Source organism: Sciurus carolinensis, chromosome 13, assembly GCF_902686445.1.
Source record: "Sciurus carolinensis chromosome 13, mSciCar1.2, whole genome shotgun sequence".
NCBI lineage: Eukaryota > Metazoa > Chordata > Mammalia > Rodentia > Sciuridae > Sciurus > Sciurus carolinensis.
In genome coordinates, this window is record NC_062225.1 from 17244805 (window position 1) to 17270592 (window position 25788).

General features: G+C 38.6%; 1 protein-coding gene across 2 annotated transcripts in view; it reads right to left on the bottom strand.

Moving 5' to 3' along the window:
• Lims1 (LIM zinc finger domain containing 1) overlaps positions 1-25788 on the bottom strand; it is a 142829-nt gene that overhangs the window by 64784 nt on the left and 52257 nt on the right. The window contains exon 1 of one of the 2 annotated variants that reach the window (XM_047522344.1): positions 20765-20899. The exons of the other annotated variant lie outside the window; for it this stretch is intronic. The gene's annotated coding sequence lies outside the window, so the exon portion shown is untranslated. Of the gene's footprint in view, positions 1-20764; positions 20900-25788 lie in introns of those variants that run through there. 2 annotated transcript variants of the gene reach the window in all.

The following is a 25788-nucleotide window of genomic DNA, read 5'->3' on the forward strand; positions in this document are numbered from 1 at the left end:
AAATGTGAAAACAGCCAATGCATGTGGATGAGAACAAACATGGAGTGGCCTTGCTTTACAACAGCACTCCAAGGGTACTACTCCTAACCTAATTACCTCCCACCAGGTCCCACCTCTTAAAGGTTCGACCACCTCTTAATACCCTTACCAATGGGGACCAAGCTTATCCAAACTCCAGGTTTCATGATATACTTACTGTTACGTGAAAAAGAAAACACCATAGGAGAGGGTTTCCTATGAAAAGACCACATACGTATACCCCATATATGTGTATTCACACATAACAGAGTCTAGAAGAATATTTACCAAAATGACTTTGGTTGATGAGAACCGAAAGACCAGAAAAGATGTGGGTGGAGAAAGGCAAGGGGACATGGAGGGCACTGTAAGTAGAAACCTCAATGCAATGTGACAACCTACAAGGGGACAAAACTGGAGGAGCTGCAGACCTTCCAAACCAAGACCACAGGTTTCAGATTAATGTGGAAAACCCAGAAGTCATATGCAGAGGGTCTGTTGTCACTCAAGTGTAATGAGCATCAGGACAAGGGTCTTGTGAGGAAGGGGTGGAAAGAGAAACAACACTACAATGGACTGACAGGAGGGAGGGGCTCGGCAATGGGCACAGGAGAATGTGTTGCCCTCTGTCGCTCAACTCTTACACCTTTAGTGAATGCCTAACACATGCTGGGCCCTGCTCTGAGCACCAGACTCAGGGACCTGGTGGAACCAGCAGGCAAGTGGGAGACACAGGCATTAATCACATAATCACACAATTAAGTCTATAATTTAAAACATGTCAAGCTGTAGAAAAATAGGGTGCTATGAGGCTGTTGACGGAAGGGAGAGGGGTGGGATTTCAGGGGAAAGATTCCTGAGAAAGAATCATTGGCTCTGACACCCCAAATACCTGGAAGGCCTCAAGGAGCACAACCTTGTGGCCAAGGGAGAGGGTCAGAGGTGAGATGAGATTAGAGAGACAGGCAGTGGCATGTTGCAGTGGGCCTGGCATTCTTTATCCCAAGAGAGACAGGACGCTGCTGTTCAAAGGAAGGGACTGACAAGATCAAGTATACTGAATATTCCTCTCACTGCAGGGCAGCCAAGTAAGGACCCAGACCAGAGCAGTCCCAGCCCTGTGCGGCAGTCCAGGAAGAGACAGCAGCTTGGGTGGGATGGTGAAAACAGAAGGGAGAATGAGCCTGAAGTATATCAGGAAGCAAAGCCAGAGATGCCAGGGTGATGAAGGAGTGGCCAGGGAGGAGGCAGCAGCGGCTGACATTGTTAACATTTTTCTCCACATTCTTTTATTGACAAGCCAACAAAACAGGCTCCTGAGCTGTACTTCACAAGGCCTTATCTTGTTTCCAGAAAGAATAGCATTTTAAATTCATCTTGAATCTAATAGTTTAAAAAGAGTTTACAAAGAAAAGGCCAGGATACAAATATGTTTATCTCACACTACTATGAATTTGTCTCTCAATTACTTATCTAATAGAGTTATTATCAGCAGTTGAGGTCTGAATACCTACTGAGCACAATGTGTATACCATCTCATTTATAATCTTCATCATGACCCTATGAGGTTGGTAGCACTTTTTATTCCTATTTTACAGATGAGGAAACTGACTTCTAAAACAGTTAAATGATATGATCAAGCAATGCAACCAATAAGGGACGGAGCCAGGTCTATCTGACTCAAACATTCCTGTTTCAGTCATCAAACTATACTGTCTCAGGGCCCCAAAATATTCTCCCTCCCAATGCCCAAAGATCAACTTTGAATGGGAGTAGCCTCTAGTGAGGCTTCTGGGAAATTTAGGAGTGTAACAAGTACAGAAGCCCAGACAGCAGCCCCTATAGTCAACACAGAATGGACCAAACAGAGACCTCAGACAACCCACACCCCTCTCACCCCAAGTGAACCAGACCTAGTCATTATGTTCTAGGTGAAGATTGTATATAGATGATCAGTTTGAGGGTTTGGGATGAAGACATTGAAGACTAATGTACACTTCTCAATAATATGTGTTTTCTTTGCTGATTTTTCTCCCTCAAGTGAAAAAGGCAGTGAAAAAAAAAGGGGTCAAATTGGTGATCTTCAACCTAATGGAATTCCTGGATTCCTTGGCAGTCTTTGGGTCAAATTATCAACGTGGCTTTATTTCTTTTAAGAGTACATGGGACTACTCAATGTTTCCAAGAATTCTGGGGACAAAAAAGGCACAGATTGTAATAAAACAGGTTTTGTCCAAGGGTGTTGGTTAACAGCAACAGGGGAGGTGCTGGAAGCAACTGAGACCACAGAGAGACTTTGGGAGAGAAGGGTATATGGAGAGGCACTGATGGTGTGACCAAACCAATCATCTCAGTTCCTCATTCCACAAACACACTTGAGTCTAAGCCATTCCAGCAGCCACTTGTTCATACTGATACAAAGGAAGGCTGGTACAGAAGGAGATTCTACAACATAAAGCACACCAGTCCTTGCAGGATACAAGTAAAGAAAAGAAAGCTCTACAACTTTGTGCTTCATTCGTGATCTTAAGCAATCTCTGCTAAGAGGAATACACTGACTCTTGAAGTCAAGGCATTATTTCACTGATCAAAACATACTAGAGAACCATATTCTACTGAATAAAAGTTCCCAAAATATAGGTGAAATATCTAAGAACTTAATGAGATCACTATATAGAAGTAAAGCAGAGGCACTATTTCTAAGTCAAATGAAAGAAAACATGCATTATTTTTAAAGTATACTGAGCCAGGTACAGTGATGCACACCTATAATCCCAGCAACTCAGGAAGTTGAGGCAGGAGGATCCACATTTAAGGCCAGCCTCAGCAACTTAGTGCAGTTCCAAGCAACTCAATGAGATCCTACCTCAAAATGAAATTAAAAGGGCCAGGGATGTGCTCAATGGTAAAGTCAAATCACCTATCACAGCCTCCCTTCCTATCACTCTTGGCAGATAACACACCTACTTTAGGCCTTAAGAAAGAAGCCACTTCAGTGGTCTGCAAGTCCTGTTTTCACTATTTTCCCACTTCTTTCAGGATGATTTCTATTCCACTGGAGTTTACATTGTGTGTGTATGTGTGTGTATGTGCATGTGTGTGCATGTGTGTGTGCATGCACAAAATCAGCCCTGAGCTGAGCCTATAGTACTGTCATCTTGTTCTAGTGACAGTTAATAACAACAATCATGTCAATGCTTTAGATATTATTGTATTTGATCTTCACAACAGTCTGTTAAATAAGTGAACCTCTATTTTGCACAAGTACAAATGGGGCACACACCTGGTACATGATAGCACCAGGATCTGGACTGGCACTTGTGTGCCCAGAGGCCCTATTCATAATTACTCTGCCAGGCTGCCTCTCGAAGTCTGCCAACAAGAAAACAGATTTTAAAAGTTGTGATCTCTTCAATGGAATACTATTTAGCTGTGAAAGAAAAATAACTCACTAAAGCTACATGAATTCACAAATAAACAAAAATAATATGAGTGAAAACGCAACTTGCATAGTAACACAAATAGTATATGTTATATAAAATATGTAAGAAAAGAAATAATTCCATAAACTAACACATAAATGCAGTCTTGTGGGTGTGGCTCAGTGGTAGAGTGTAATGCTCTGATTCCAAGCACTGCAAAAAAGGAAACAAATTAACTAATTAAAAAAGAACACACCAAGCTATAAAAGAAATTATTAAGACATGCATAGAAGTGATGCATAGCAAATTCGGGAAAAGTTGTTTCCTCCTGAGGAAAAACAGAAAGGGGAAAGAACCAGAAGAAAAAATGTACCAAAAGGTTTCAATCATATTTATAATGTTTTATTTTTTAACTTGGAGTTGCATACTTGGAGGCTCTTTTTATTACTTTCTAGACCTTCATAATGTTTTTTTAATTTGTTTCCTTTTTTTCTTTTAAGAAAAAAAGAAAGATGAAGGCACAGTGCAGACAGTATCTTTGTTATGTTTCTAAGTCCACAAAATTTCAAAACACTGTTTCTGCCACCACGTGGCTTCTACAGATATTACATGCATACAGAATTTTCAGAAGATGAAAGGGTCACTAATTCTCAGGTCAGTGAAAGAGCCACCACTTGATATGCAACCAATATTAAAAGCACATCTTGGGCTGGGGTTGTAGCTCAGTGGTAGAGCACTTGCCTAGCATGTGTGAAGCACTGGGTTCACTCCTTAGCACCACACAAAAATAAATAAATAAAATAAAGGTATTGTGTCCACTTACAACTAAAACAATATTTAAAAGAAAAAAATTATCTTGGGTTGGGGATGTGGCTCTGTGATACAACACTTGCCTAGCATGTGGGAATCCTTGTTAAATTCCTAGTACCACAAACATAAAAAGTTAATATTTTTTCATTTCTACCAGAAGTGGATTTAATTTGAGAGACTAAGAGTAAAAGATTTAATGCAGTAATAATAATTTAAATGCAGTAATATTTGACAATGTTAAACAATGTTTTCAAAAATTGCCTATGGCTCCTCTGTAGAAGGGATTTTCCAAACTTCTGTTAAGGGCTGGATGCTAAATCCTTTATGCCTTTCTCTCTACTAGACTTTTCTTTATATGATGCTAACTTCCTAAGAGAAACACTAGTTACCACATTTCCAGAAGGAACACCCAAAAGACCTACACAATCATATGTTTTGAAAGGACCAGGACTAGGTTTATTCAGCTTCCACTAAGCCTGCATTGGCACAACTAACAAATAGCCTGATTGGCATACATCTGCCTTGCCAGGTCTTTTTTTCCCTACCAGATGACCACCATTGGAAGGTTCTGACTATTTAATAGCTGAACAGGAAAAAAGAATTATGACTCTCAGGAAACAGATATGTCCTTCTTTTTCCCCAAAGGAATTCCACCTCTGCAGCCTGCCAGAATTCATCAACCATAGCTTAATCATAAGCAAAATTACAAACGAGGTATTTTGTCTTCATTGACATTACAGATGTAATGCTAACCATCTACTGAAACTGTATTCAATCTTTCTTTTGAAATATAGTACTGATCAAGCTCTCCTTTTTCCTAGTTTATAAAACACCACAAGTTTTCTTCAATTCTATTAAAGGTATGGCAAGAAAAAAAATCTGATAAATTTAAACTACACTATTAATTGGTGAAACTATAAATTCCCCACTAGACATCCTCACTTGACAGTATCTTCAATATTTGGGCTAGGAGTATGGGGAATTTCAATCATAGTAGGAGTTCTCCCCCAACTCCCATATTGGGAACTGAACCCAGGAGTGCTCTACCAGTGAGCTACAGCCCCAGTTCTTTTAATTTTTTGATGAGATAGGTTTTCTTTCAGTTGCTAAGTCTGGCCATGAACTTGTGATATTCCTGCCTTACCCTCCTGAGTCACTGAGATTACAGGATTATGACTCTGTACCCAGTTGGTGATAGGTATTTTGCTGCTGCTGTTGTTTTCTTCAGTACTAGGAATTAAAACCAGGGGCACTGTACCACTGAGCAGCTATATTCCCCAGTCCTTTTTATTTTGAGAGAGGGTCTTGCTAAATTGCCAAAGCTGGCCTAGAACCTGTGATACTCCTTGCCTCAGCCTCCTATTCACTGGGATCACAGGCACATGCCTCCACACCCAGCCTAGTGAGAGGTACTTTTGAGCAGACAGAGCCTACCTCTCACTAGACTGGGTGTGGTGGCATATGCCTATAAAGAGCCTCTCCAATCACATCTAATACCCACCTGGAGAAAAAAAATCCATTTCTAATCTAAAAAATTTGAGAAAAGTGGATATTTGTTTTAGTTTTCTGTGAACTGATAAACTGGCAAATTTTTCTAGTGGGGACCTTAATCCAGCTACTTAAATATCCAGTCCAAATCCATAAATCAGCATACTCTGCAGGGTTGTTGTGATGATAGGTCAAGTTCCTAAACTACCCAGTGCACACAACAGATACTAGTGAATGGCCATCATGATGATAAAGATGACAAATAAGGACTTAAAAAGCAGTTCAGAACTCAATCTGCAGAACAGGTGGGAGGAAGTTTTAAAGGAACAGCATTTCTAGCTGGGCATGGTGGTATGCATCTGCAATCCCAGCAACTGAGGAGGCTGAGGCAGGAGGAACAGAAGTTTGAGGCCAACCTCAGCAACTGAACAGGACTCTGTATCAAAATAAAAAATAAAAAGGGATAGGGGTGTAGATCAGTGGTAGAGCACCTCTGGGCTCCTACTCAGTACTGTAAAAATAAATTAATTAATTAAAAATAAATAAACAAAAGAACAGCATTTGTGCTGAGTGCAGTGGCGCACGCCTGTAATCCCAGTGGCTCAGGAGGCTGAGGCAGGAGGATCACACGTTCAAAGCCAGCCTCAGCAAAAGTGAGGTGCTGAGCAACTCAGTGATTGCTGGGATTGCAGATGCATACAACCATGCCCAGCTAGAGATGCTGTTCCTTTAAAGCTTCCTCCCACCTGTTCTGCAGATTGAGTTCTGAACTGCTTTTTAAGTCCTTATTTGTCATCTTTATCATCATGATGGCCATTCACTAGTATCTGTTGTGTGCACTGGGTAGTTTAGGAACTTGATCTATCATCATAACAACCCTGCAGAGTATGCTGTCTCTCAATAAAATACAAACTAGGGTTGGGGATGTGGCTCAGAGGTTGAGTGTTCCTGAGTTCAATCCCTGGTACCTTCCCCTGCAAAAAAGAACAGCATTTGTATTATGGACAAAGGAAATGAAAAAGGAATTCTTACTCCATTCTGTGTTGAAGATAGACCGTGTGTGTGTGTGTGTGTGTGTGATGCAAGCACGTACAGGCACTCACTGATGGCCCACTACAAAGTGCCAGATCTACTCTGTGCTAGAAAACATCACCCTCTACTGTCTGCTACTAAATTCGCTGCATACTCAATTATTAAGAACTCACAATATTTTAAGTATTCTACTCAATAAAAAGTCTTTATAAAAGTCTTCAGAAATACAATCATCATTATAATCTAGTGTTTGGAAGGTTGGTAGCAGGAATCCTGAGGTTATACGAAAAACTTTCTATGTATGTTCTTTTGTGAATTTTTCTATGATGAGGTCTACACCTTAGAGTATCAAAGTGATCTGTGCAACCCATACCCCCCAAAAAAAGGTGAGGGACAAATTAAGACATTTTGCCTATGGGGAAATGAGTGAATCATCCAAATGCTCCAAGCTCCTGTTTTTGCAATGCATCCTTTCTTTATATATACCCTTATATAAGGAATGTAAGATCTGACACCTAAATGAAACCCACCCACTTTTTCTATAAATTATGTAACCTTAAGTTAATTAAGAACACCTTCTTAAAGGTGTTCCTATTTTTCCCATCTCTTTTTAGAATGTTGTCATAATGTATTTCAGCAGACTTCAAGTAATTTCCCCCTTGAATGTGACTACCTCATCTCACAAAATAAAATTTTCATTTTCTCAACTGTGTACCTTAGAAAACTGTATGCAGCACAATAGCCTTGAAAAAAATAAAATACTTGGGAATCAATCTCACAAAAGAGGTGAAAGACCTCTACAATGAGAACTACAGAACACTAAAGAAAGAAATTAAAGAAAACCTTAGAAGATGGAAAGATCTCCCATGTTCTTGGATAGGAAGAATTAATATTGTCAAAATGGCCATACTACCAAAAGTGCTATACAGATTCAATGCAATTCCAATTAAAATCCCAATGACGTACCTTACAGAAATAGAGCAAGCAATTATGAAATTCATCTGGAAGAATAAGAAACCCAGAATAGCTAAAGCAATCCTCAGCAGAAAGAGCGAAGCAGGGGGTATTGCAATACCAGATCTTCAACTCAACTACAAAGCAATAGTAACAAAAACGGCATGGTATTGGTACCAAAATAGAAAGGTAGATCAATGGTACAGAATAGAGGACATGGACACAAACCCAAATAAATACAATTTTCTCATACTAGACAAAGGTGCCAAAAATATGCAATGGAGAAAAGATAGCCTCTTCAATAAATGGTGCTGGGAGAATTGGAAATCCATATGCAACAGAATGAAACTAAATCCGTATCTCTCACCGTGCACAAAACTAAACTCAAAATGGATTAAGGACCTCAGAATCAGTCAGAGACCCTGCAGATTATAGAAGAAAAAGTAGGTCCAGATCTTGAACATGTCGGCTCAGGACCAGACTTCCTCAAAGGACTCCCATAGCACAAGAAATAAAAGCAAGTATCAATAACTGGGATAGATTCAAACTAAAAAGCTTTCTCTCAGCAAAGGAAACTATCAGCAATGCAAAGAAAGAGCCTACAGAGTGGGAGAAAATCTTTGCCAATCATACTTCATATAGAGCACTAATCTCCAGAATCTATAAAGAACTCAAAAAACTCTACACCAAGAATGCAAATAACCCAATCAACAAATGGACTAAGGAAATGAATAGACACTTCACGGAAGATCTACAAGCAATCAACAAACATATGAAAAAATGTTCAACACCTCTAGTAATAAGAGAAATGCAAATCAAAACAACCCTAAGATTCCATCTCACCCCAATTAGAATGGCGATTATCAAGAATACAAGCAACAACAGGTGTTGGTGAGGATGTGGGGAAAAAGGTACACTCATACATTGCTGGTGGGGCTGCAAATTAGTGCAGCCACTCTGGAAAGCAGTGTGGAGATTCCTTAGAAAACTTGGAATGGAACCATCATTTGACCCAGCTATCCCACTCCTTGGCCTATACCCAAAGGACTTAAAATCAGCATACTACAGAGATACAGCCACGTCAATGTTCATAGCTGCTCAGTTCACAATAGCCAGATTGTGGAACCAACACAGATGTCCTTCAATTGATGAATGAGTAAAGAAACTGTGGTATATATATACAATGGAATATTACTCAGCTATAAAGAATAATAAAATTATGGCATTTGCAGGCAAATGGATGAAATTGGAGAATATCATGCTAAGTGAGATAAGCCAATCTCAAAAAACCAAAGGACGAATGATCTCGCTGATAAGTGGATGATGACACATAATGGGGGGTGGGAGGGTTAGTGTTAGGGTTAGAGTTAGGGTTAGGGAGGGGGGCAAGAATGGAGGAAGGAAGGACTGTATAGAGGGAAAAGAGGGGTGGGAGGGGTGGGAGGGGTGGGGGAAGGGAAAATATAACAATGAATCAAACAACATTACCCTATGTAAATTTATGATTACACAAATAGTATGCCTTTACGCCATGTACAAACAGAGAAACAACATGTATCCCATTTGTTTACAATAAAAAAAAAGAATGTAAAAATATATATATATATATTTTTTAAAAAAGCACCATCATCAACTTTGGTGATTCTGTGTTATGTTTATTTTCAATATCTTCTAATTTTACTCTTTTGCTTAAGATTTTCTTTTCTCTACTCCTACTTTTACAAAATTTATTTGTTTCAAACTAGTGAGATGGATGATTTGCTAGTAAGTTCCTAGTCATTTTATGGTTTACTAATTTATGTCTCTATATTTCATTTTTAACATCAGCTTTGGATACATCCCACTTTTTTAACAGTCTTATGGAGGTTTAGTTGGAACATATGAACCTGCATATATCTTAAGTGTATACTTTTATCTTGTGGCATATGTACATATTCATGATACCAGCACCACAATCAACCAAATTGTTGTGTCCATTATTAAAATATGTTCCCGGAGATTACATTCCATTTATGTGTGATTTTCAAAATGTACAAATGCATTCTACTGCCATGTACAAGTAATTAGAAAAAATAAAATAAATAAATTAAAAAAAAAAAAAAAAGAAAAAAAAGAAAACTATATGCAGCTTTCTGACAGTTGTGAATGCTGAGAGAAGGCCAGACAGTCACAACGCTAGTCTGACAGAGGGGCCAGGGAGGCTCTCTTGACTTCAATGGACACGACCTTTGGCTGCTCCAGAAACATGAAACTGTAAACCTGCATTCTAGAATATAATCCTGTCAGTTGGAAGAAGAAGAAAAAAAAAAAAAGGCTGAATTTAAGGATCATTTTCTGGTCTTAGTTGAGGTTCAGTGAGAATAATTTCCCCCAAAAACAGAGCAGAAGTAGCTAAGTAAGGGGACTGACTATGCATTGGCTACTGAAGTCTGTTCACTTTATTTGAAATAAATAATTTTGACATCCTGACTGAAGAGAATGTTTAATAATGCATAGTCATAATCCCTTAAGGGCAGGACATGGTTAAAAAGTATTTTATAAAGGGGGGGTGATTGACCAGTGGTTTGGGAGGCTGAGACAGGAGGATTGTGAGTTCAAAGTCAGCCTCAACAAAAGTGAGGCACTAAAAAACTCAGTGAGACCCTGTCTCTAAAAAAAAAAATACAAAATAGGGCTAGGGATGTGGCTCAGTGTCTGAGTGCCCAAGTTCAATCCCTGGGACCAAAAAAAAAGAAAAAATAAGCGGGGGGTAGGTAGTGATTGAAAAATCCTCATCCTTACAGACCAAAACTTGCTGAAATGAACAATTATTCTTAAAGCTATTTTTCTGAGGTATATACTGAAAACTACCATTGAATAGCAAAGTATTTTTTCTTACCTTTTGAAAAAATTATTATAGGGTACCATCGATCATTTATAAACTGGAATATTCTAAATTTTAAGTAAAAGTACAAAGTATATTTTGTTGTTGTCGCTGAGACAGGGTCTTGCTACATTGCTCAGGCTGGTCTTTAACTCCTGGGTTCAAGTGATCCTCCTGCCTCAGCCTCCCAAGTGCTGAGACTACAGACACATGCCACTACATCTGTGTTTAGAGGTACTTTTAAAAGGAGAACTATATAATATTAAACTCACAGGGTTTTGTTTTGTTTTTTTACATTAAAAGAACCACATATAAAATTCTGATCAATGAATAATGTAAAAAATTTATGTAGGGCTAGGAGTGACGCTCAGTGATATAGTACTTGCCTAGCATATTTGAGGCCCTGGGTTTGATCTCCTGAACAGCAAAACAAATCAATCGAAAAAGGAAAAAAGAAAAGAAAAGAAGAAAATGATGCATATTTCTATCTAACATGATAGAACAGATGAAAAGAGAAGGTGGGATAGGAAGTCAGAAGGGAAGGATAGGGGACAAGGGCAACAAGGTAGTCAGAGGAGTAGCTCAGACCTAGAGAGGCCACACTGAACTACCTCAAGATAGCCTGACTGCTGGAGGAAGCCACCACCTACTTGACTTCTGGCTCTGGCACTCTACTACCCCTAGAGGGTAGTTGGGCCAAAGTCATGAGGATACCCTGTGACACCTCCAGCTGCAGATTCTCCCACTTTCACACTTGTAAGTAAGAGCTTGTTTGTTTGCTTCACAATCATTTTTTAAGGATTAAATGGGAAAGATGTTAATCAGTGTTATGGTTTGGATTTAAAATGTTCCCCAAAGACCATGTGCTAAAGGCTTGGCTACCAATCTGTGATGTTATTGAGAGGTAGTGCAAACTTCAGGAGGTGAGGATTGATTGAAGGAAGCAGATCACTGGGGGAAGGCCTTTGGAAAAAGTATTTTGTCCCAGCCCTTTCTTCTCTCCCTCTTTGCATCCCAGCTCTGCTCTACCATGCACGTAATGTACTACCTCACCAAAAGCCTAACATGATGGGGCCAAGTGCCCACAGACTGAAACTTCTGACACCATAAGCCACAGTAAGTCTTTCTTCCTTTAAGTTTATTATCTCAGGTGTTTTCTCACACTCTCAGAAAGCTGAGTAACATGAGCTAGCAAAGAAATAAAGTACTATGCAAATGTTAGTTACGAAATGGCATGGCCTCAGGATAATGCTACTATTACATAAGGTGTCAAATAGTATCAGCCCTTCCTGTATCTACAGCAAAAGCCAAAGTCCCTGACACATGTTCCTTAAGCTTGTTTTAAGGCAACTCTACCTGGACATGCCAGAAGATGCCCCCCCACCCATTCCTGTGTTTCTAATCTTCCCTCTCAAGGACCTATCCAGTGTAAGCCTCCCACCATCAGGTTTCTGAAGACTGCCAGCTCTTACTTGACATCTTACTATAGGTAGAAACTTCTTGTGCTGTCAATTAAATCACTGTAAAAAAAAAAAAAAAATCACCCTCACTTTACAGAGTTAAAAAACAGGGCTCTAGGGCTGGGGAGATAGCTCAGTTGGTAGAGTGCTTGCCTTGCAAGCACAAGGCCCTGGGTTTGATCCCCAGCACCGCAAAAAAAAAAAAAAAAAAAAAAAAAAAAACAAGGCTCTAATCTCTGTCAAAATCCTAATGACTTTATTTGGAGAAATAGAAAAGTTCATCCTAAAATTCACACCGAATCTTAATGAAACCTGAATGCCCAAAACAATCTTAAAAAAGAACGAAGTTGGAGGTCCCACACTTCCTGATTTCAAAATACACAACAATGGTATGGTAATGAAAACAATATAGAACTAGTGTAAAGATAAACACATAGACCTACATCTTCTTGTCTGAATCGTTGAATAATTTCCAACAAGGGTGCCAAGAATACTCACTGGGAAAAGAAAGCTTCTTCAACAAATGGTGCTGGAAAGCTATATATGAACATGCAAAAAATAAAGATGAACTCACCCCTGACACATACATAGAAATTAAAATGGATCAAATACCTGATAATAACATCTAAAATTATAAAATACTCTCTACAAGGAAATACAGAGGAACAGCTTCGTAACACTGGATTTGGTAATGACTTTTTAAATATGACACCAAAAACAGAGACAACAAAAGGAAAAACAGATAAACTGGACTACTCACTAACCAATAGGGAAACACAAATTAAAACCACAGTTGGATGTTATCTCATACTCATTAGGATGCCTCCTATCAAAACGCCAAGCAAAATAATAAATGTTGACAAGGATATAGAGAAATCAGAACATTTTTATGATGCTAGTGGGAATGTAAAATGATGTCACTGCTGTGAAAAACAGTATGACAGTTGCTCATTAATTAATAGCCATGTGATCCAGCAATTCTGCTTCTATATATATACTCAAAAGAATTAAAAGCAGGGACTTGAAGGGGTATTTGCATACCTATATTCATGGCAGCATCATTCACAATAGCTAAAATAAAATTTTGGTCAAAGAACAATGTAAATTCGCCCAGATAAGAAAAATCTCAAAAAGCCAAAATTTCCATCGACATTGAATCAATAAGCAAAATGTGCTACAAACAGATATTGGAATATTACTCTGACTTGAAAGGAATGAAATTCTAACACAATGCAACATGAATGAACCTTGAAGACATTATGCCAAGTGAAATAAACCAATCACAAAGAACAAATACTGTTTAACTCCACTTACATGAAGTACCCAGAGTAGTCAAATTCATAAGACAGACAGGGAACTGGGGGAGGGGATGGATTGAGAATTATTATTCAATGACTCCCCAAAGTTTCAGTCCAGAGTCAATTTGGGAAAATGAAGAGTTCTAGAGATGGATGGCGTGATGGTTACAAAATGTGAATATAATTAACATTACTGAACTGTATGCATAAAAACGGTTCTGATAGAAAATTTTGTATCATGGTTTTTGGTTGTTTTGTGCAATGCTGGGGCTCAAACCCAGGGCCTCATGCATGCTAGGCAAGTGTTCTTTCTACCTGCCATTGAGCTACATTCCCAATCCTATTATGTTTTTTAACTACAATATTTTTTTTTAAAATGAGGTTCCAAACTGCAAAATGAAGACCCTGACAGATTATAAAGGCTCTACCTCTACTGTTTTTCCATTTTCAGATGAAGGAACAGAATTAAAGTCTCATAATGAAGAAAACCAAGAGCAGAAACAAAGTATACTGATTCTTAGTACATAGCTTACCACAAAGCCACCAAAACCCCAAAATAAAACAGCAAGTATAGTGAGGAAAGACTGAAAGAGAGACATAAAGTAGGACAAAGACAACAAAAGAGGCAGAATCACAGGAAGAAAGATGAAAGGTCCAAGAAGAATTTTTAAAGTAAGAAAGCATGGAAGAAATAACTGAAAATCTTATAAAATGCAATGATCTGTTTTGCTGGAATGGAGGTCTGAAACTCTATATTGTTCTGGGTAGAGTTGAGGTCTGGAAAATCCCATTTAAGGTAGTTTGTTCATAGTTATTTCCTCTGGCAGACCTTACAGCTCCCATCTGAAAAAGACATTAGGAAAAAAAGAGTCTGGCAACAAATCCATATATACATTAGAGGCTGTGGTTTCCATTCTTAAGGTTTATAATTTGCCAAAACACGTCATTATCTCCTGCTCCAATCCAAATATAGTTCAGCATTTAGTAGTCCACACCACAGAGTTTTCCTGTGATCCTTACAGGTTGTGGTGATAAAGGTCAGTCTGACCTTAATGCTCTCCATAAATAGCCCTCAGGCTGTAATGTCTTCATGCAACATGGTCACATTCTTTACTCTCCTTCACAAAGCAATCCCATCTTCTCTGTAGGTACCTTTCTTCCATGGAGCTTGCCATCTCAGGGGAAGCTGCTCAGTAAGTCTTTGAAAGTGGGGCCTCACTTTTGATTTACTTTTAGGATGACTCTTCTTTTTTCTTTCCAGTTTGGTAGCCACAAGTGACATGCTGCAACTTAAATGTGGCTAGTGCAAATTAAGATGTGCTTTATGTGTAAGATATGCATTGGACTATCTTGATAATTTAAAAATATTGACTATAAGGTATGTATATTGTTTGGACATCATAATGGTTTGGAAACATTGGATTAAATATATTATTAAAATTAATTTCACCTGTTTCTTTTTGCATTTGCAACATGGCTACTTTAAAATCTCAAACTTCATGTGGGGCTCAGATTACATTTCTATTGGCTTAGCACAACTCTAGATCACATAAACCCTCTTTACTGAATAAAGAAATGCAGTCCAGAAAGCACTGAGGAGGAGGAACTGCAAACTCAGGCAGCCCTGCTCAAACTCAAAAGAAAGGTAATTCTAGAATTCTTTCATTTCTAACCATGCAGCAAGGGGGAGCAGCTGCCTGGAGCAGAATACTGGTTGCATCTCTTATTTGCTAGGTGATTTTCTTCACCTGCAAGTCAAACATCTATAATCTATAATGTGGACAAAATAAAACTCCCTCTCAGGCCAGTGAGAACTAAAAACATGAGGAAAACATTTTAGCATTCAGCAACACAAAGTATGTTCTTGATAAATGCTACTTCCCTTTTTGTGGGTATGTTCAACAGCTGCTTTAGTCATCTTGGGGTGACTCATGGTACATCTGGATTCCAATCCTTTTTACTTCTCCACTCTAATCACTTCCATAGAATTCACCCATATGAGGCAGAGGTATGTGTTGAATTTCTCAGCAAGACAAATCCTGTTCCCCAGAGCTGCATTATTTACTCACACCCTTCATTTACTATATCCTTTTCAACCCCTCTCTGCTAGTCCATGCACTAATTTATTAAAATTAATCTCAAAATTCTGGCTGCTGTTTATTTTACCAACACCTCATTACTAATGCCTACATTTAAATGTGGCTTTGTTGTAATTCTGGCAATTTCATTTGTGTATACCTTATTCTCCTTAGATGCATGGATGCATGCTTTATTTGCCACTAGGGTCTCATCAGATATGTAGTGACTGAAGACTCTTACCATGATCTTAGAAATATGTGATATAAAAACTGAATGATGCCTCTTAATTACTAGCCAACCAAGGATAAAAAGAACTTTTTTTTTGGTACCAGGCATTGAATCCACAGGCTCTTAACCACTGAGTCACATTCCCAGCCCTTTTTATTTTGAGACAGGGCCTCACGAAGTTGCTGGGGTTGGCTTTGCACTTGAGATCAGCCTGCAGGGCCACTGGGATTACAAGCATGCACCACTGCGCCCAGAAAAAACACCTTTCCTGACTAGTTAATCCCATCTGATTTGGCAGTCTGTGGTTTATCTCTGGCTGTTTTATCTATGGAAAATTCACTTTTACAATTCTCCCCAGCTGTGTAGCAGTACACAAGGCTGGCAGCTCTGATGATTCCATTTTCCCACTGGTTGATGTTATTTTCTTACTCCTCACCCAAGACTTGCTTTTTTTTTTTTTTTTTTTTTTTTTTTTTTTTTTAAGTACAAGTGCTAATCATTCTGCAAATCTGGTATAAAGTCTACTGTGAATCAATGTAGCTTAGCCTCTAGAATACTGGTTGCATCTCTTATTTGCTTATTTGCCACCTCTATCACCCTTTTCACAAGAAGGAAAGCAGTTTGAGGTCAGGGCAGGGCTGGAGAGGGGAAAGGAGGACTAATCCAGGAAGATTCCTCCTGGGCATTCCTCTAGAGAAGGCAAGGAAGCGCAACAGGAGCAAAGGGTAAAAGGGAAGATTAGTGGGGGAAAGAAAAAGAGGAGGAGATTTAAGAAAGAAAAAAAGTAAAGGGAAGAGACAAGGGGCTTTGTTTTTGTAGCAGTCAGGCAGTGGAAGACTTGAAAGATACTTGCACCCCTTTGGAAATGATGAAAAACCATGAAATTACCAGCTAAAGAGAAGCTTGCTGCTTTCAACTCTGAACTCTATATTTCCAGATCTTAAAGGAGATATGTATATGTGGAGTGGGAGTGGGACAGAATGCAAAAGCAATCCCTCAAAAAGTAAAAGACCCAGCAGTTGGGGCTCTGGATACAGGCCCAAAGAACTAAAAACAGGGATTCAGACACAATACAAAGAAACAACCAAGTGTCTCTCAACACATGAAAGAACAAACAAAACACAAAGAAACCACATTCATCCCTTAAGAGGAACAAAATTCTGATCAAGCTACAATGTAGATAAAGTTAAAACACAGTAAGCTACAAGGAAGAAGTCAGACACAGAAGATAGGTTGTACAATTCCATTTATATGAAAAATCTAGAGTAGGTAAATTCACAGAAAGCAGATGAGAGGTTATCAGGAGCTGGGAGGAGGGAATACAGAGTTACAGCTTAATGGTTACAGAGTTTCTATTTGGGATGATGAAGCATTTGGGAAATAGTAGTAGAAAAATATGAACAGTGGTTGCATAACTCTGAATGCAGTTAATGCTACTAAATTGTATACTTAAAAATAAATAAAATGGTGAATTTTATGTTACATATATATTTTACCACAATAATGGGAGGAGAGCATTTTTTGACCATTTAGCTTCTGCCCAATTCAAGCCAGGATCCTTTTACAGATGTTATCTCAATTAATCCTTACTATTCACATATTAGATACTGCTGCCATTCATAGACAAGGAATCATGACTCATACATATTAAATAAACTGTTCAAAATTATACAAGTGGCGATGTAAGGTCTGAATCCAAGACTATAGTTCTAAAACCCATGGTTTTATTACCAAAAGTTCAGTCCTTCTACCTGATATCAATCCAATAATGAGGACATGGTTTTGAGAAAAAGGAAAAAGGTTTACTGCTTTGCCAGCAAAGGAGAAACACAGGGGACTCTGTACCAAAGTCTGTGATTCTGCCCATCAGCAGGAACAGGTGGCTTTTAAAGAGGTGATTCAGAGAAAATGAGATTAGGGAGGAGAGATAAGGAAGAAGATCACGGAGGAGAAGGTTAGGGAAAAAATCAGGGAGGAGGAGGTCAGGAAAAAGAAAAAAACATGTAAGTGTCAAAGCGACAAGGGATATATAGTCAAAGCATCAAGTGAACCCGTTATAATTTTTCGATTATACCACAGTATTCAGAATATAAACAGGTTTAATAAAAAAAAAACAAGTGAGAAAAGTATATTCTCCTTACAAGTCTGAAATTGTCAAATTAGTGAGAAGAAAAACCATGAACAGCTGAACCTGAAGAACCAAGTGTCTAAATGCCCTTCCCAGGTGGCAAATAAACTTCTTTTTAAGCAGTTATTAAGTGATATGTATGTGTGTACTTGCACACACACACACACACACACTCAGACACACAGACACACACATACACACAGAGTTAAGGGCATATGTGCCTCCCTGACTCCTCCCCCATGAATAAAAGCTATTTTTCAGTTTTTTTTTATTCTATATATCCTATTCCCAACTATCATCTGGGATGTTAAAAGTATCCACTTCCCCTAGTAATGCCACTGTATATTTAGTAGCAAATGTTCAATGTTTAAAATATTTTCCCATATACAACCCCCATTTAATTCAATCATTCTATAGAACACTAACATCTCCTTCTGTAATTATTTTGACAAACTAAGCCCCAGAAACTACATGCTGACTCAAAGTTTAAACGGAGCACTCCTCTTACATGTGCCTTGTTCTAAGAAAAAGGGACCAATCAACATAGTACTAAGAACTTTTGGGAAAGACCTAATCCAAAATCACAAAAAGACTACTACATTAAAAATAATAAGACTAGAAACATTTTTCAAAGTTACCTTAAAGTCTTCATCTTTTCTCTAGGAATTCTTCCGGCAGCTGACCTCAAGAAATTGTCGATGAAACTTCACCCTTTTCTACCCTCTGACAATGCCCAGGCTCAGGTCACCACTACATCATTTGCTCAGACCTCTGCTACAGAACATTCATATATCTGGCCCCACCAACTGCAATAATTTTTTAGTCATCTTTGTATCCCCAGAATTCACCACAGTATTCAGCATGGAGCAAACATTCAAAAGTCAGTTGAAGAAACTATTGACATAAATCTTTTACATGGTATTGCTATCTCCACTCTTTGGTCCTTCTAATCCTCTATGCTGCAACATTACTTCGCAACATTACTTCGCCGCGAAAAGCATAAACACTGCCTTTAAGCTCCAACGTTTCAAGACCAATACTCCCCGTGCAGTCTCATTCCCTGTCATTCTTACCCTCAAACATCTTACATTCCAGTGCAGAAAACAACTTTTGAATTTTGCATTCATTATTTACTAAGCACTTACTGCTCCAGGTATTAGGTAGGAATCCAAAGGTGAAGAAGGAAGACAAAGTTCCTGCTTTATGGATCTTACAATCTAGTGGGAAAGACATGGCATCTAAAAGGTACAGAACAGGGTGCAGATCAGAATAAAGACTCTGGATCTAGGTAAAATGGAAGGCAATAGAGGATTGTGAACAGAATAGTAACACTGACCTATAAACTTTCTCAAGCTTAAGCTGTCACCAATTCTGCCTGGAACCTACTTTTCCATCATTTTTTAAATTCTTCAAAGCCCAATTTAAGAATCACTAAATGATGTCATTATATCTTTTGGTTATCCCCAAAATTTTACAGTACTTTTGTCAAGATGCTAGGTTACATATATTTTTTAAATCAAAACTGTATGTTCTTCTAGAATCTCTTATTCATTTTTAATTCTATCAGTCATGCACAATGTCTTGTTATCTGTAAGCTAATATATGTACCCTTTAAAAAAATTTTTTGTAGTTGTGGATGGACATCATGCCTTTATTTATTTTTTTATATGGTGTTAAATATCGAACTCAGTGCCTCACATGTGCTAGGCAAGCCCTCTGTCACTGAGCTACAGCCCCAGCTCCATAGGTACCCTTTCTATTCATTAAAAGACCAAATTAAAGGGATCATCCTCTTTTTAACTTTCTTTCTTATCCCTGAAAAGTAATTCTACTCTTCTGATCACTATAATTATTCCATATTTCCTGATTATGTGTGTATACCTACATATATATATATATATATATATATACAATACACAAATATATACAACAAAAATGAGATGCCCTTATGCATCTCAATCTACATCATACAGTCTTCTTATTGTCGACATTTTTCTTAAGACTGAAATAAATGTTTTCATAAATATATTTAAATCTATAAGAAAATTCACTGAGTAAGGCAAGTCATATAGAAAAGCACAAGATCCTTCTGAAGTGAAAAATTACCTCTAAATAAAAATAAACATTTTGTAAATTTAGGGAGGGTATATTAATGTTCCTTTAAGAAGAAATGGCCTGATTTTTCTTTTCTTTGTGCCAGGGGCTCAACCCAGGGCCTTATACATGCTAGGCAAGTACTCTACCCCTGAGCTATAAATCTTCAGCCCTTTTTATTTCTTACTTTAAGACAGGGTCTCACTAAGCTAACCAGGCTGGCCTTGAACTTGCAATCTTCCTGCCTCAAACCTCCCACTGATTTTTTAAAACAGAAAATAGTTTTTCAGGTTAATGAATAATTTTTCAAGTAGTTATAAGATGCTTTTTTTTTTTTTTCCTACCAAGGCAAGGACAAAAGTTAACTACACAGTGTTAAATGGTATATTTTCTTCCCAAAGACCCTAGACAGAATTTGTATTAAAAAAATTTAATGTAATATAATGACAAAAAGCATTACCAAGGTCTTTTATAGCATAGGTTTCACAGGACCAGAGTGCATGATACCAAGCATTATTAAGGATACCTACCCTTCCTTACTTTGAAACCAACAATACTTAAATTCAATAATTAAATACACATCTACAAGAAGTAAAAACCACAATCATCACCCTTTGAAGCAGGGAGATTTTAATTAGTACAACTAATGGTTACTATAACTTACCCAAGGATTTAGATAAGTATCTTTTAGATTTCTTTTTAAACCCAGGAGTTCAGATAAATATCTAAATTCTAAAATTGCTTTTAAATAACTGAGATAGGTCAAAAGGAAAACAAAGAAACACTGATACAACAATACCCTATAGGTGGTTCGTTCACCGTATCAAGTTCTTTTCTTGTCTCAAACTTCTACTCCTCCATCTAAAGTCACTTTATACACACAGACCCACCTCTGCGAAGTCAGTGGAGACTGAGCTCTTCGTCTTCAGTGTCTCCACGCTCCTTTTCTCTTAACTCAAAATAAAGGATCTCCCTACTGGTACTTCTCTTTTTTTAACTCATTTATCTGGGCTTGAGCAGCCAGTTTCATATCACCGTGAATTATCTTTAAAAGTTCCTATTTCCTACACTGTATAGTACTTCCTATAGTACTTCCTTATCTTAACTTTGTAAGTCTGTTGCACTGAACTATATTTGAGCCAATGAAACCAAGTTGAGGTTTTTTCCCTGCATTCGGTCAAATCATGTGACATGCTGTGTTACATGATAACCCCATACGGTCTGAAGCAATAAGACAACACCCCTAAATGTCATAACTTACATCCTGTTGAGTTCTTTTTATAAACTTTGTGAAGTTAAGACATTCATCCAAAAACATGCTGAAAGAATTTATAATATGCAGACAAGTATTTAGAAAAATGGTCAATAACTAATCAGTAGAGGAGGTGAACTTTCATAAAATGATAGTCTTTACTCCTTTGGGTCTTGATAACAACTATTTGATTGAATTAACAGTTTCTTTACATCTCTAGATGCTTTAATACTTTGGTGTCAAGTGGCTTGTCTTTACTACATCTTCCCAGTGGCAAGGCCCAGGGCAGCTTAAACACAGGTATCTCAGGCTTTGCTGGCTGATCAGGGGAAACTGTTTCTTCTGTATAAGGTACCCTTGACAAACAGTACAGAGGGGAAGCATGGTCAGTGTGCCGAAGCCCCACACACCCAACTGAGTCACTTCCCCTGGATTCCTCAATGCCAAGTTTCCACTGGAGAATAAAGGGATCTTTGGTTGAAATTAAGGAAGAACTTGGGAGCAACTAATGCAGACTTCCTCTTTCATAAATGAAGGCTTCCTTGTACTGCTTCATTGAGAATAAAATGAAGTTCCTTAATCCAATTCCTTTATTATACAGCAATCACTTTTATCATGGTAAGTGCTTCTAGGTACTGGTGCCTGAAGTTAATCTTTAAAAACAGGACAACTCATCACTCTGATTGTCACCCAACACTAGAGACTAGGTGCTAGCAGGATTTAGAGCTGGTGATAAGCAGAAGAATATAGCACTGAAAGGCACTTTAAGGCAGTCTATCATCTATTTTACAGGAAAGTTTAGTACTTGGAGAAGTAGAAGAGTAGGTAAAGCAGAATGAGTTCTAGAACCTGGGGTTCCATCTGGCATTCCTACGGGAACACACGCACAGGCTTCACTTCATGCTGTAATCTAAAATCCAATCATCACTCAATATTTGGATTTCTCACACAATATTCAATTTAGTAAAATTCCAGGAAGAAATGTTTTTCTGGCTTTGACTTACTTACTTTCTTTTGGGAGTAGGGATAGAAGTAAAAAAGAAGCTAAAGGGAAAAGACAGTTTCAAGGTAAGAAGAGACAACCCCCTCCCAACTTCACCATGGACAGTCCTATACCACACAGATAAACCCTAGAAAGCAACTGCCATCTCTCTTGGGAGAGAAAAACCAGAACGCAAGTCTTCTTCTGTCCAGGATAATGAAATTCTAAGAAAATTGCTTATGTTATTGAGGTTAAAACCCAAAGGAGGGAAGTAGTTGATATCTTTTTGTGTTCCAATTCTTTCTGATCGCCAAGCACTGTGAAGGAAATAAGCAGAATGTTGTAATAAAAAGGGGGGGGGTATACCTGTTAAGGGAGGGTGATCAGGAGAAGCCTAAGGGAACATTTAAACTGAGGTTGAAAGAACGAACAGCACTAAGAGCAAATATCTAGGGGCAGAGAAAAGTAAAGTACATCCTCTTTTGACATTCAAGCCACCTGAATATACCAAACTAGTCATCACCTCTGAGCCTCCAAGTCACTCTCCCTCATCCCCTGGGTCATCATCTTCTTCTCTATGATAACCACTATCATAATCCTACCAGTTATCTAACTTCCACTCTGCTCTTCCAGTGGGGAGACCGCCTGTCCCTGGATCACTCCCATTTCCTCTCTCCCTTTGCCCAACCCCGCCTTTGTTTATTACTTAGGCTGGATCCCACCACTAAGTACATGAACTCCTGAGTGGCCTATACTAACCAGATGACCATGCTGCACAGAGGGACACTGTTGTTAACTTTTCTACTCTTGGTTCAGTCCTGTCAATCTTCATCTTGAAGCCACATACAATTCCCCTTAAGAAATATTTTACCATTCTTAAGGATTTCTCCATTATCAATCTTATCCACTTGGTCTGACAGCTAAAAAATGACATTACCCCATTATCTCCTTTATGAAGAAAACATCTTCTGGAAGGTTCTCTTTCAAATACCTCTTTCTACCTCCCCCACTGCCCACCCATATGCTTTACTCTTAACGTAATCTTCAGTCCCAAAGAAGGTCCACATGAGGTTGATGCATATACCCATGTCCAGACAGCCACTCCCCTCCTCTGTGGGTTCTTTCTCACCCAGAGTTTGTAAATAGGCTTCAGATTTTGCTACCTTAAAAAGAGTCTGAGTTGTTCTCTAGCTACTATCATGCCTCTCTCCTTTCTTCTGACTTTTCTAAGAGAGGCCTTATCTGTCATTTACTTCTCAGTCCATTATAGTCTGGAAACATGTCTCATTAAGATCACAGTCATTTGCTAAAAGCCAAATCCAGAACACATCTTTCAGTCCTTACATCTTACATTTTAAAACAACACTCTCTTGGTTCTAGATCATCATACTCATAACCTCTCTCTCTCTCTCTTGCCTGCCTTTAGATGACTAAACCCCCAATTCTGACCTTGGCTCCCAGTTCCTATCATCATGTGCATTCTCCCTGATGACTTCAAAATTTCTCATGGCTCAACTTCTTCCTCCATATTAGTAACAACAGCTGAACCTTCCTGACCTTCACAATCATACATCGAGTTGTCTGTTGGATGCTTCTACACAGATACCTGCTGGCAACTCAAACTCATAATGCCTAAAATAAATCACTCATTTCCTTTTCATGACCAAATCCAATTTTTCCTCTTATGTGCCCTCTCTTAAGTATGGCAACATTAATTATACCAGTCACTCAAGCTAAAAATCTCCCAGTCACCCCTGACTTCTTACCTTCACATCAATCCCTGCCACTTATTTTTACCCCAAGTAGCTCTCTGGCTGACTTGTCCTTCTATCCCACCTCATTCTCACCGTTAATTTTAGCATGGTTCAACTATCGTTTCTCACTTTATCTACTGCCAAAGCCTCTGAGGTGAATTCTCCACCTCCAGCTTGGTCTCCTTTAATCAAATCCAACAGACTTAATGAAAAAATGATTTCTTTAAACAACCTGGTATCATTTCCCTGTTTAAACCCTTCAAAAACTCTTCAATGCAATGAAGACAGTGTAATCTTAGTAAGAAGACATACAAACCCCAACACTACCTGGCTCCACCTACCTCCCTAAACCCTCATCTCTGGACATTTCTTGCCACTCATTTTACACAGTGACACAAACACCATGCAGGCCCTCAGTTCTATGCTGATGCTTCCACTAGATGCTCCACCTGGAAGGTCTTATCCCAACTTCCTCTTGCTAATTCTAACATTTTTTGGGGGGGCGGTGCAGGGGATTGAACCCAGGGCCTTGTGCTTACAAAGCAAGCACTCTACCAACTGAGCTATCTCCCCAGCCCCTAATTCTAACATTTTTGTACTTGATGGAACATGAGGATTTTTAAAAACTCTGTTCCATCCCTTCCCAGGCCCACTCCCTATCTGGACCAGCATCCCTTCGCAATACTCCTGTAACATCTAACATCTTCTTGTTTACTTTACAAGGGTCATTTTATAAGCCTCCTCCCCTAACCTCCTTGAGGGCAGGAATTAGATTCCTAGTCACTGGGATGCCCCTTGTGCCTATCCCTAGCATACATATAAGGCATTTAATAACAGAGGTCAACTGAAGTCTGCCAGAGAGGACAGGTGAGGAAAAGGAAGCCCAGACAGAGGTTACCCAAGGAAAAATCAGTTCTTACACAAATGTCAACCTTACATTTCTATATATATATATATTTTTTTTCATGCTACAATCTAAACTCAGGGCCTCCTGCCTGCTAAGCATGTGCTCTACCATTGAGCTACTTTCCCCAGTCCTTACCCAGGGGAAAAAACCAAGGAAGAGGACACAAAATGCAAAAGTACACATGCTAAATTAAGTTTTTCTTGAGTGCATAAGACTTCTCAGAGATAAGCATGGTGGGAGCAAGGAACTTGTCTAGGTTTTCACTCAGATGTCATGGAGACTGACAAGGTGCTACCAGGCACACAGTAAGTATTTAGGAGATAACGCTGGCTTACTATGATCACATTTCCATCAGATGCAAGAGTGGGTTTGCGTCTCTCCAGCAGATGGAGCTACAACTCCATACACTCTGCAGTTAGGGTCAGGCCACCCTGGAAGAACCAGGCCTTTCACCCATCCTGGCTGTGCTTCACCACTCACATAGAAATAGTCAAGACAAACATTTTCCATAAAAGACTCTCTGGACATAGATCTACACTTTAACTTGTGCGGTGTCCAATATTTGTGCATATTTTTTCCTCTCTGGACACTTAAAATTGGGTTAATTTCACCCTACTTGATCTACCCAGTCTACCAAGTAATACTCAATTTCTCCAGCCTCATATTCTTCTCAGGTCCTTATAAAACACAATTATTACAGAAGTTCATCGTATTCATCTCTATGTACGTACTTCCCTTGGCCTTTTACCCATTTCACTTGAGAAAATATTAGTTTATCAACTATCTCTCCATCTATCACTTAAAAAAAAAAGTTTTTATTTTTGTGGGGAGTGGAGTGGGTGGGGAATTGGTACTAGGAATTGAATCCAGGAGCATTCTACCCCTGAGCTACATCCCTAGTCCTTTATTTTATTTTGAGACAAATTCTTAGTAAGTTGCCCAGCCTTGCCTCAAACTTAACAATCCTTCTGCCTCTGCCTCCTGGGTAACTGAAATTACAGATGTGTTATGGTTTGGAT